The following is a 12,140-nucleotide window of genomic DNA, read 5'->3' as shown; positions in this document are numbered from 1 at the left end:
TAAGACACATTAAATCCAAATGGTAACTTGTACTTAGGGATTTACAAGTTAAGTGTTTAACATACTTAGGATGTCTATAGTTTACGACATTCAAGTAGCGGACGCCGGTGAAGCTTGACGCATGAGACGCAAAACAGTGAGTTCATGTCCCCACTTTTAAATATTTTTATTGTTTTCTAAACATGGGGAAAATACATGTAAAATGGTATGTCTAAAACAAAGGAATCATACAGAGATCATGTCACGAATAGGGTATACGTAAGCACCATTAATCTACTTTAGACCGAAAGAGCAAGGGTTAGATCTAGCAGGTCTGGGCAGCCTCACTCTCTTGGCAACAAATAGTCATGGAGTGCTTTGGGTCACATTCGTAGGGTAAACGATGTTAAAAGTCGCCTAGGTTTGGATGCTTCCTATGTCGTTACAAATGTTAATGTCCTTGCAAAACATTAGCGATCTCGATTCCCTTTCATTACAACTTATAAACGTACATTTTACAATTACATACCACGTTTTTACACAATTAAAATTATTACATTTTACACTATCTGCATAATTCACATCAACTTTTGTTGACGATTTTTAAACCTACATGTATTTCAGGAAATTAGTAGAAATGCTCGTGGGTTCTTTTGTCAAGATGTAGTGTCGTATCTCAAGATGTTTAGTGTCCATCCTCCTTTTCATCTTTTGTTGGATTTTTTACTATATCCCGCCTTCCTATGGTGATATAGAAAGCAAAACCTTGATCTTTGTTTTGAAATGGTGTTGTAAACTTTCAAACAAATATCTTTTATTTATGATGTAAACTTTAAACTAAATTCTGTATTTTGGATAATTAAACTTTGAATGGTAAGATGGAGCTTGTTTTATATCATGTAGCATGTTTACTTATCGTATGCAATGAGAACCACTCAGATCACACCTCGTGCTTCCGCCTCTGAAAGGGGTGTGACATAGGGTATGGTCCGACCTTAAGTAATGTTTCCTTATTGATTCAAAGCGATATGGTCGAGTGTACCATGGCCCCTAACAAAAAACTACACAACTTTGTGCATTGAAACACATAGTTCCTCGTCAAAAAATCGAGCCCTTGTTACCCATGGTAAGGTTTAGTTAACAAAGCATCAAGAGGTTAATGTATCCTAAACATCCATTTTCTTATCATTGATTACTAGATTTTTTATCTCTTCTTTTTTTGAGCCATTTTTAACCCTTTACTTTTGGTTGAGCTATCAAAGACTTAGTACTTTTGGACTACCTCAGTATCTTACTATCACTATATTACACCAATGATGGGTGCGCTTGCCCAACATAAAGTGTAGTGTGATAGAATTCTATCATATTTTTTAAATATTAAAACCAAAAGAAATGTATAACATGGCTAACAATATACTGCTTTTTATATACACATCACACCATGTTAGTTTGTAATATAATAATCTACTTGTTTAGTGACTTATATGTTGAACGATTCTATTTAAACGTAAGGGAAAACATGAAAACATACCTGTTACACCAGACAGTGCAGTGGAGAATCCAGTCAGAAAAGATGACATCGAGTTCGACATAGTTGTCAGTGTGATCTGGTTCCTCCTTAGGGTGTTGACTGATGATGGTGATAATTAAACCGAATAGGGGATTTGGTTAGGAGAAGAGGTCGATGATGATGATGATGTTATGATTATAGGGTATGTCTAATTGTGTAACCGTGTAACCCATTAACCTCTACATAAGTCTCCTTATATAAGCACCCAGGAGGAAGCCTAATTAGTTAATAAGGGTAATATGGTCCATCAACAATTACCAACTAATTATTTAATAGGTTATTATATATTTTGATCTATATTATGTGAATGATTATAATGGCTACTAGATTAAATATTAATACATAATATATTTAATCTTACATTCTCCCACTTGGCCGAGTAATCATTTACCATGAGTATTAGATAAGCCTGATCAGGAGTTAACACTCATTTTAGCCTTAAACAAGTACTGTAGCAGAGAAATACAGCCGTTGAATCATTATGCGACTCAGGACCCCCATTAGTCATACTATAGCCTTAATTTAAAACCTAATCGTTATGACCAAAATACGCATCCCTTTGTTTGATTTGTAAATTTATTTGTCTATATGCCATTATACCGGTTGAACATATTCTAAGAGACATACAAAATCAAACTGAGGAAATTTCATTAATCATAAAACATAAGCTAGTACAATATGCTAAACAAGGTCTTTACTAAATCCCATATTCCGAACATGTTCTTCGTAAACCTTAGGAGGGAGACCTTTAGTCATCGGATCCGCAAGCATATCTTTAGTACTAATAAACTCGATACAAAGATTATTTTCCTCAACTCGTTCACATACGAACATATATTTTGTATCGAGATATAAACCAGCTCCAGTCGAACTGTTACTGTTCGAGAAACTAACGGCAGCTGAGTTATCACAATAAAGCTTCAATGGTCTAGAAATGGAATTAACAACTTTGAGTCCAGTGATCAGATTTCTAAGCAACATTCCACGATAGGTTGTGTTATAAACAGCAATGTATTCTGCCATCATTGTGGAAGTTGTGGTCAACTGTAGTTTATGACTCCTCCAAGAGATAGGGCCGCCTGCTAACATAAAGATATAGCCCGAAGTGGATTTCTTGTCATCTTTGCATTTGGCAAAGTCAGAATCAGAATAGCCCACCACTTCTAAATGATCACTTCTTCTATAAGCCAGTTTATAGTCTTTTGTCCCTTGCAGATATCGAAGTACCTTCTTAGCTGCTTTTCCAGTGATCTAGGCCAGGATTAGTCTGATAACGGCCCAGCATTCCAGCAATATAAGCGATATCTGGGCGAGTACAGACTTGAGCATACATCAAGCTCCCGACTACTGACGCGTAAGGTATCTGGCTCATTTGTTCCTTCTCAACTTCTATTGTCGGACATTGGAATGAACCGAAAACATCTCCCTTAACTACTGGAGCGACGGAGGGTTTGCACTGTTGCATGTTATAACGTGTGAGGACACGATCTATGTAAGCCTTTTGGGACAATCCTAAGATCCCTTTGTGTCTATCTCGGTGAATTTCAATGCCAATGACGTAAGATGCATCTCCGAGATCCTTCATGTCGAAGTTATGCGAGAGTAACCGTTTTGACTCATGCAACATGTCTAAACTATTACTTGCCAATAGAATATCATCTACGTAAAGAACAAGTAGAGTAAAGTTGCTCCCACTCATCTTGAAGTAGGTGCATTGATCCACTTGATTCTTCATAAAACCTTGTTTCTTCATGACTTCATCAAACTTAAGGTACCACTCACGTGATGCTTGTTTTAACCCATAAATGGATTTCTTCAACTTACAGACTAGATGCTCCTGACCCTCAGGTTTAAAGCCTTCAGGTTGTTTCATGTAAACATCTTCGTCCAAGTCTCCGTTAAGGAAAGCGGTTTTAACGTCCATCTGATGCAGCTCTAAATCAAAATGAGCTACTAGGGCCATAACGATCCTTAATGAATCTTTACGAGAGACAGGTGAAAACGTCTCTTGATAATCAATTCCTTCTTTCTGAGTGTAGCCCTTTGCAACCAATCTCGCTTTGTAGCGTTCAGCGTTCCCATTCGGATCCAGTTTTGTTTTGAACACCCATTTGCATCCTACGGGTTTGACACTGATGTGTGTAAAATGCAACATATAAATTACATCAAATAAGGCATAAAACTAACCCTTTTTAAGTACTAATGTTGGAAAAAGAGTGTTTTTGTCTTCCTTTTGTATTTTCAGGATGAAATGAGCTCAACACACAAAAGAAGCAAAAAGATAGCTAATTCTAACATAAATAAAAGAAAAGGAATAAAAGTAGACTGCCCGAACCCTCAACGGCATCCTCCCAAGCAAAAAAGAGAAAACAGAAACCTGAACACGCCCCGCGCTCAGCCAGCACGGGGCCGTGCCCAAGAAGCAGCAGAAAAGACAAACCTGTAGAAGCTTCTATTGCCCACCACGGGGCCGTGTCCAGTGAGCACGGGGGTGTGGCGAAAGTACAGCAGGCGCATTAATTGTAATTGCGAATTACAATTAATGAAGAGAGAGAGTGTCAGACGGGCACGGGGGCGTGTCCAGCGGACACGGGGCCATGCCCAACCTTCTGTTCAGCCTATAAATAGGAGTGCTTGGTTTCATTCTGTCACACCCCAACCAATGGCGGAAACATCGGGATGAGACTGTGACACCCCAGGAAAACCAGTGAACGATATAACTTGCCTAGCTTCCTCAGTGAGTGCGTACCAAATTTCGGGACGAAATTTCTTTCAAGTTGGGGATAATGTGACAACTCGAGTTTCCAAGATTTCCATCGTCGTATTAATTGCACGTTAATTGTTTAAGTTGTTTGTTTTCACGACTTGTTTGTTTCACAACTTTACACGTTTGTAATATGTTAAATCGTATTGTGATTGAAATGTTTTATATGGTGTGCCTTATAAGTGTGTATGTTTGTTTGAGTGAAAACCCATGAGCATATTAGATTGAACTTGGCCCAATGAATAAGCTTCTAGACCGGGACCCAAAACCGTTCCGCATCGTGTGTGATACCGGCCTAATCCATGGTTTGGATTAGCAGCCATAACCGGCCCAACACATTGTTTGGGCTATCTTAAGCGACCGGCCCAAACCTCTTATCCGTATAACTATATGTTACGTAGATAGGAAGTGAAAGTAGAATAAACCCTACCCTCACATCCATTGTGCGACGGCAGGATCAAGACCCCCTCCTCACGCAACACCATCCCAACCAAACTTATTATAAGGTTAGTGAATTGTTTACAAGTTGTTTTGATGATCATACTTGGTAGTTGTGAGTGGCAATAGAAAATTAATGTGGAAAGGGTTGTCGGCTTTGCTTGTTGGGGTCATCAGGTTATATGAGAATAGGGGAATCTTTCTAGCACATGATAACTCATAAACTTAAAATAAATTGATATCTGGGCTTTGCATGAAATCGATTGTAGGCTAGCAAACATAATGAGTAGGTTGTCAGCCCACTACTCACAAAGGTTGGTCCAATTGAAATTTAGTAGTTTAGGTATTTATATAAGAACTCAAGGATTTTGTATGTGAATTAATTTATGATGTCTGATCCATGCCATGTGACATCTTGTCTTATAATTGGTCAAATAGCATTAGGAAAACAACTTTCCCTTGTCGGCCATTGTTGATTTATTTAATGAATGTTTTGGAAATTTATATGTAATTGTTTATATGGGATCTTGTGGAACATTGGTTTAAAAAAAAAAAAAAAAAGAAAGATTGGCGGCTACTATATATGTACTTGGAGGTGCACATTGTTCTATAAAAATAAGTCAGTCTCATAAAACAAGTGATTGGTAATATTGGGCGGTCAATCATAGGTGGGATTAGGAGATTTCTTGTGTTTTCCGATTGGTTGGGTTGGGCGGCCCAAGGAAAGGTATTGGCCGTATATTCGGCCCACTCAACTTAACTGTGAACTGAAGCCCATGTTATTAAAATAAACTGAAGCCCATATAAGGTGTTCGGTCCAATGGGGTTATTTTATTAAACAAACTTGTCGGCCATATACAATAGTGGTATTAGTTTGCATGTTATTAAGTTGTAAAATATTTACATGAAACCCTAAGCAACCACCATCCCACCCATACGGTGCGATGGCAACAGGAGCCCCTCCCCCTCTCGTGACATCATCCTAGCCAATCAAGTTTCTGGTTAGTGTGTTATCTTTAATTGATTGAGTTGTGATTTATACTCCTTAAATGTATGCGGCTGAAATTCTTGTCGTTATGGATTAGGGCTTCAGGCATAATAGATTCTGATGATGATTAGTGGTATTAATGTTCGAGAATTGGTTATTTTTGCATGATCTTGTCGATGCTAGGGTTGGGTTGAAACCGAGTATGGTGTGCAAAAAGGCAAACTGCCAAATTTAATAAAATAAATAGTATGGTATGGATACTGATCACTTAATGAAAACTTATACTACTGAAATTGACATGGACGATTATGTTGGCTTATGATTGTTAATATTCTCAGGATTTCATTCTAATGATGTTTGATTGTATCATAATATTTGATGATGTGTTAATGTATCGGTTAGACGAATGATTAGGGTTCTGTGATATTTCTGTAACTATTATGTATTCGACGAAACCAAGGCATCGACGAAACGCTTGACGGCGAAACTGACATGATGAAACAAATGCGTTTCGCCGAAACCATTTATGACGAAACGATCATGGCGAAACAAGTGTGTTTCGCCGAGGGCAATCACGACGAAACAAAGGGTGTTTCGTCGAAAGGGATTCACGGCGAAACAAGGGTGTTTCGCCGAAAGGGTAAACTGCACAGTAACTTGGTTAGAATCTGTTAAAAGTTAATTGAGTTAGTTAACTGTCGTTAAAGCATGACTTGTATGAGCTTGAATACGTATTCTGTGCTACTTGGTGATCATTGATTTATTATCCGCTATGATTGTGCTTATGTGCGAACTTCGTGAATACAAACTGATTATGTACACGTGCGTACTCTAGGACTTGACTGATTATCTGTGAGCACATATCTTAGAATACCGAGCAAAACCAAGGTGAGTTCACACTCCTACTAAGGCATGGGATTCCCGGGTCGTGGGAATGGGTTAAAGGTTTCAATTGACTTATAACGTACAAACGTTTTTCCTAGACTATCACCTATCATGGTCCTCGGATGTCAGGACGGTTCCGTAGGTTGGGATAACACCTACGTGGTTCCGTAGGTTGGATAACACCTACGTGGTCATATGCCATTACTGCCTCGGATGTCAGGCACGCACGTAAAACCTACGTGTACGCATTACTTACTCCTTCCGTAGGTTGGGATAACACCTACGTGGTCACATGCCATTTACTATCCTCGGTACAAAGGATACGCACGTAAAACCTACGTGTACGCATTACATATTACTATCCTCGGTTGTGAAGGATACCTATACATATTACTATCCTCGGTTGTGAAGGATACGTGCGTAAAACCTACGCACACCTCATACGCGCTACTGTTCTCGGACGAAGAACAGGGATAATACGAATAGTCTAGTGGTCACATAACATGGGAAGCCCCCACCTGTATAATTTACTATTGGCCCAGTAGAGCCACCCGTTACTTACTGTTACGCATTTACTTACTGTGAACTCGCTCAACTAGTTGTTGATCCTCTGTTACATGCCTTGCAGGTCGTTAGATACATGGAGCTTGCACAGGGAGGAGCAGGTCGTTGTGGAGCATGGATTATGTTTTGAAACTTATTGAACATATGTTACACATTGGGTTTTCGTACTTATGCTTCCGCTATACTTATAAACTATGATTATGTTTTGGACACCAATCATATTGAATGATTGGTTTTACATTTATTATACTTGATATTAATTACATGTTCAATATGATTGGTGGCTTGATCCTGGTCAGTCACGCTCCCAAGCGGTGATACTCCGCAGGTGGATTTTGGGGGTGTGACAGAGACGAAGTGTGAAGATTGCTAGAGACATCATAACGCTATTTGTGACAATATTTAATAAACCAATTTCATTTCATAATTCATTTGTCAACATTACAAAGAAATCAAATAACGTCAAGTTCAAAGGAAATACAATACAACATAATCAAAATTGATACATCGATTAAACCTAAACGTCTATATGTGTATCTAGACATCAACGCTACTTCATTTCATAGCATCATCATCCTCAACCTGTAACATGTTTAAAATAAAGTTCAATGCAAAAGCAAAGGCGAGTATACAAGTTTAAGCATAAGTATAAGTATAAGTTTAAAAGTTTAAAACGAATCCACATGGCAACTTAGTCTATACGAGATCAACCTAGCGTGGCATGCAATATTTCTAGCCAACCTCTGTTTACGCAAGAAAGTTCAATTAATTCAACATGACCCAAGTTTAAGGGGGGCGGTGCGTTACTCCTATAGCGCTATACATGTCGAAGGGAGGCTCGTGAGAGCTAATGACTAAAACATATCACATAAGTATGGTCCACGTAAGCATCAAGTATCATAGCATAGTATTCATGTATAAGGATTGTTTTGTGCATTGCATAAAGAATAAGTTTAAGTGTAGTTTAATAGTAAAACATGTTACACCCCAAAAAGTGGTAAACATAAAAAGGGGGTTGCGAGTATACTCACATTGGTTGCGTTTGGAGGTTCCTTGAAATAACGCACGAGTAGAAGATGGAGAAAATCCAAAATAACGAACGGGAATCGATTACCCTATATTTCGAAATATATAATAAATTCGTTGAAATTTGTAGGTTAAATATAAGTCCTAATGGTTTATTGTTTACAAATTAATTAGATATTACAATTTGATTTCATCATTAACCTTTAAAATTTATAAAGGAATTATAATGAATTATTAAATGTAAATGTCAATATTAGATTTTAAAGTTGAATTATAAAGGAAAACGAATTCAACAATAATAACTGTTGAAACTATTAGTGAAAAGAGTGATAATAATGGGTTTTAAAATGAAAATTTATCTTTGAATTTTCGAAATAATAAAGAATATAATAAATACTATTAATTATTTATAATGATCGATTAATGTAAATCGATTATAAATACTACCAGACCCATTTCTAACTACTAATAATTATAAGGTAATATGGACTTTACATTATAGGTTACACATAATAAATTATCCCATCTTTTTTTCATATAACAGTTTAATTAACAAAAGGAATATGTGGAGCGAAGAAGTCGGGAACGGAATATACCGAAACAGAAAGGGAGGAGCCGCTGGTCCGCGGTCTTCTTCTCTGTTCTCTGTCGAAGTCTTGAAAGTTCCGGCAAGGTGCGGAAGGTTTAACAAAATGAAAGGAACAAAAATTATATTGACAGAAGATTGAAACAAAACCAAAATGAAACAAGGAAAATATATACCGAGCGAGCCGAGTCGGTTCCGACGTAACAACAGTCGAAGTGGTTCCAGACGAGTAGAAGCGACAATAAGTAGCGATGAAGAGATTATGAGTGGTGGTGGCGACCGTTTACTCCGGTGAAAAGCTTGAAGTTCTGGCGAGTCGTCTTCGAGTTTCCCGACGACGACTGGATTCTCCGGTTGGTTACCGACGACGGGCTTGGCGCTCCGGCGAACTCCGACTCTGGCGAATATACCGAAACATGTGGCGCGATCTCATAGTGTCTTCCGGTGTCGTATGGTCGTTCCGGCAAGGTGTAAATGTGGTGAGTGTGTGTTCATCGAAACAGGGAGGGTTATTCGAAGTGGGTTTCTAGCAAGTGTAGAGAGTTTGAAGTAGGAAAAAAAAAGTGAGAAATGTTGAGGGTGTAGTAACAGGATTGTGTTGGCTAGGGTTTCTCAAATGAAGACAAAAGGAAGTTAAATGGGTTAAGCCTTTAATATGAGTCGGTGGGAGTTGAACCATAAAAAAATAAAGATTAAAAGAAATGGAGCCAAAAAGGGAATCAGCCAATGTGCTGACTTCGGATCATGCTCTGGCCGCCACTTTGGCGATATTTAGTTGGTTATATTTTTTTATTGACCATTAAGTCCCTATTGTATTATATGGGTGCAATAAGCCATTTAGTATAATAAATAAAAGATGGTCTAATAAGCTTATCAGCCATGATTTGAGCTGTGGTTTGATGATCGGCCATAAACAAAAAAAAAAATAATAATAATTTTTAAAGTCCTTTCAAATAGGCACTTTATGTTTTTTTATAATAATTGTATGTATTATTAATATTAAGTAATTTATAATTTATTAATCATATACATATATAAATGTTTAAAAAAAACATGAGACTAGATAAGTTTGTATAAGCTAAAGTATAGGTTGTGTATTGTGAACGTAGAATCAAGTGTTTGCACGTATAGGATATCTAGAATCATTCATTGATTGTAAGTTACACATGTGTTTACAAGGGTACGAGTATGAATCAAGTGTAAGTGTATGCATGATTTGAATGAAAAACAAGTACGACTAATAAAAAAAAATATAATGACCAAGTTTTGTTATAATTAAAGCATCGGATGCTAATGATTAGTGCTGGAATAAGATTTTGAAAGAATACAAGTTTTCTAAAAATAGAAATACGGAAAAGAGCAGGGCGTTACAGTCTCCCCTCCTTTAGGAAATTTCGTCCCGAAATTTATTCAAGAGGTAGACTTAAAGAGTTTTGGTAAGAGTCTGAGACTTGAAATTTTGAAACGTTTTGAAAAGTACGAGATTTTGGGAAAGTAAGTTTGTAAAAATGATTTGTCGGAATAAAATGGTTTTGAGGCATAAGCATGGATGAACCACGTATAGGTAAAATCATTTTGAATTGCTAAATTTGGCGTTGTTTTACAAATGTATTGTATTTACGAAGGAGGTCTTCATAAAATGGTTTGAAATCAGTAAAATAGATGGCGTAGGAAGTTTTAAAGATAGTACAAGACCACATATTCGTAGAAGTTGTTTGAGGAGGTTTGGTAAGATAAAGTATTCACGATCTACTAAACGCGTTTACACAAGAATAAAGAATAGGAACTCGGTTCTAAAGGTAATAAGATAAGTTAGGATTTGAATGTTTAAACAAGCTTGATTGTGACGAGGTTCATATGAGGGAATGGATATAGGAACACGGGGCGTATGATTGACGCTTAATGAATGCAAGTATAAGGATAGCGTAAGAATGAAGTCTTGTCGTGGATAATCGGATATAATGCGTTTGTGAGTTGTTTAAAGTTTGTAATAGGTCCAAAGGTCTGCAAAACACTGAATTTCTCATGGCACGTTTTACGAAAGTTTGATAACATGGTGAAAACACTTATATATAGGAAGTACCAGCGGCGTGTCCACCATGTTTTGACCATGTTACATCCGTTTCGTCGTCGGTGTCATGTCACGTTCCGTGTATTACCATACGCAGTAGCACACTCTATGGTTCTCATACGCCTATCACTATAATCCCGTGTGCACCCGTGATTATTTTGATCGTCGCATGATCCGCATAGCTTGTACTAGTTGTGTATGAATCGGGGTATACAAAAAAAAATTTGAATGTGCACGTACAAGGATTTAGTATATAAGAAAGTCCATGTTTAAGTATGTGTGGGACCCACGCAAGCGAATCCCTCGGGTTACGCTCGCGTATAGGTACGAATGTATGAATCATGAGTAAGGATGAAAGTATGAGCATAAGTTTAAGTATGAATACGCATGTATGTATGAGCATAAACATAAAACGTGTAAATAGTATGTGTACAAGCAGAAGCGTAAAACGTATAAGTAGTATGCGTATAAGTACAAGCATAAAACGTATGAACATAGGTATAGGTATGAAAAATAAATATTGTGTATATAGTGTTTGTTGGGACATCACGGATCTAAGTGTATAAAACATTCAAAAGGTCGAGTATGTAAATACGAATGATATAAATGATGTTATCGCGAGGTATCGACCAAAATGTGTACAATGATATGCATGTATAGTTGTTTAAATGAAACATGGAGTTTATCGAATCAAAATTAGGTTGACCTTGATTGGAAGGGTAGAACATAGTTGTATATGTAAGAGGATATAAGGTACTAATTGGTTAAGCATATTGTATTTTTGTAATGATTGAAATGCTACTTTTGTTAAAAAAAATTTCATGTAGGTAAAAGATTGTCGGTTCCCATGAAGACTTCTTGCCCGTGTGTTTTGTAAATTGGTGTAGGAAAAAGGTTTTCGTTAAAAAGTAAGTTCGTTTCATCAAATAAGAAATTATGAATTTAGGAGGTTCTTGTGAAAACTAGGATCCTTAGAAGAAAAATTTAGCAAAAGGACTTAGTGAAAAAAAAATAACAAATGATTTGTTGATGTGGAAAAGGGTATTTGGTAAAACAATCATATAACTTCTATAAGATCTTATAAGTATTTGAGAAAGGTTGGTTGGATCTTGATTAAAAGTAGAAGGTGAACATGTTTTAGTGATTAAGTCGAATATTAGGTTCATGGGCAAGAGTTTCATTGAACCGATTAAATTGATAGGTAGCATTTCGTAAGGTTTTGAAGTTCGAGTAATAAAACGTTTTAAGACATGATTATGGATTTCGCGT

General features: G+C 37.0%; 1 long non-coding RNA gene across 1 annotated transcript; it reads left to right on the top strand.

The window, feature by feature from the left end:
- The first annotated feature begins 5,650 nt into the window (after nucleotides 1–5,650).
- Nucleotides 5,651–7,304, top strand: LOC110926266. The gene is made up of 3 exons (XR_002585091.2): nucleotides 5,651–5,752; nucleotides 6,575–6,627; nucleotides 7,253–7,304. It is a non-coding gene; the product is annotated as an uncharacterized LOC110926266 (long non-coding RNA).
- Nucleotides 7,305–12,140: the final 4,836 nt, after the last annotated feature.

This window comes from Helianthus annuus, chromosome 17 (assembly GCF_002127325.2).
Source record: "Helianthus annuus cultivar XRQ/B chromosome 17, HanXRQr2.0-SUNRISE, whole genome shotgun sequence".
Taxonomy (NCBI): domain Eukaryota; kingdom Viridiplantae; phylum Streptophyta; class Magnoliopsida; order Asterales; family Asteraceae; genus Helianthus; species Helianthus annuus.
Note: the sequence above shows the minus strand (reverse complement) of the source record. Positions and strands in the feature narration are given on the sequence as shown.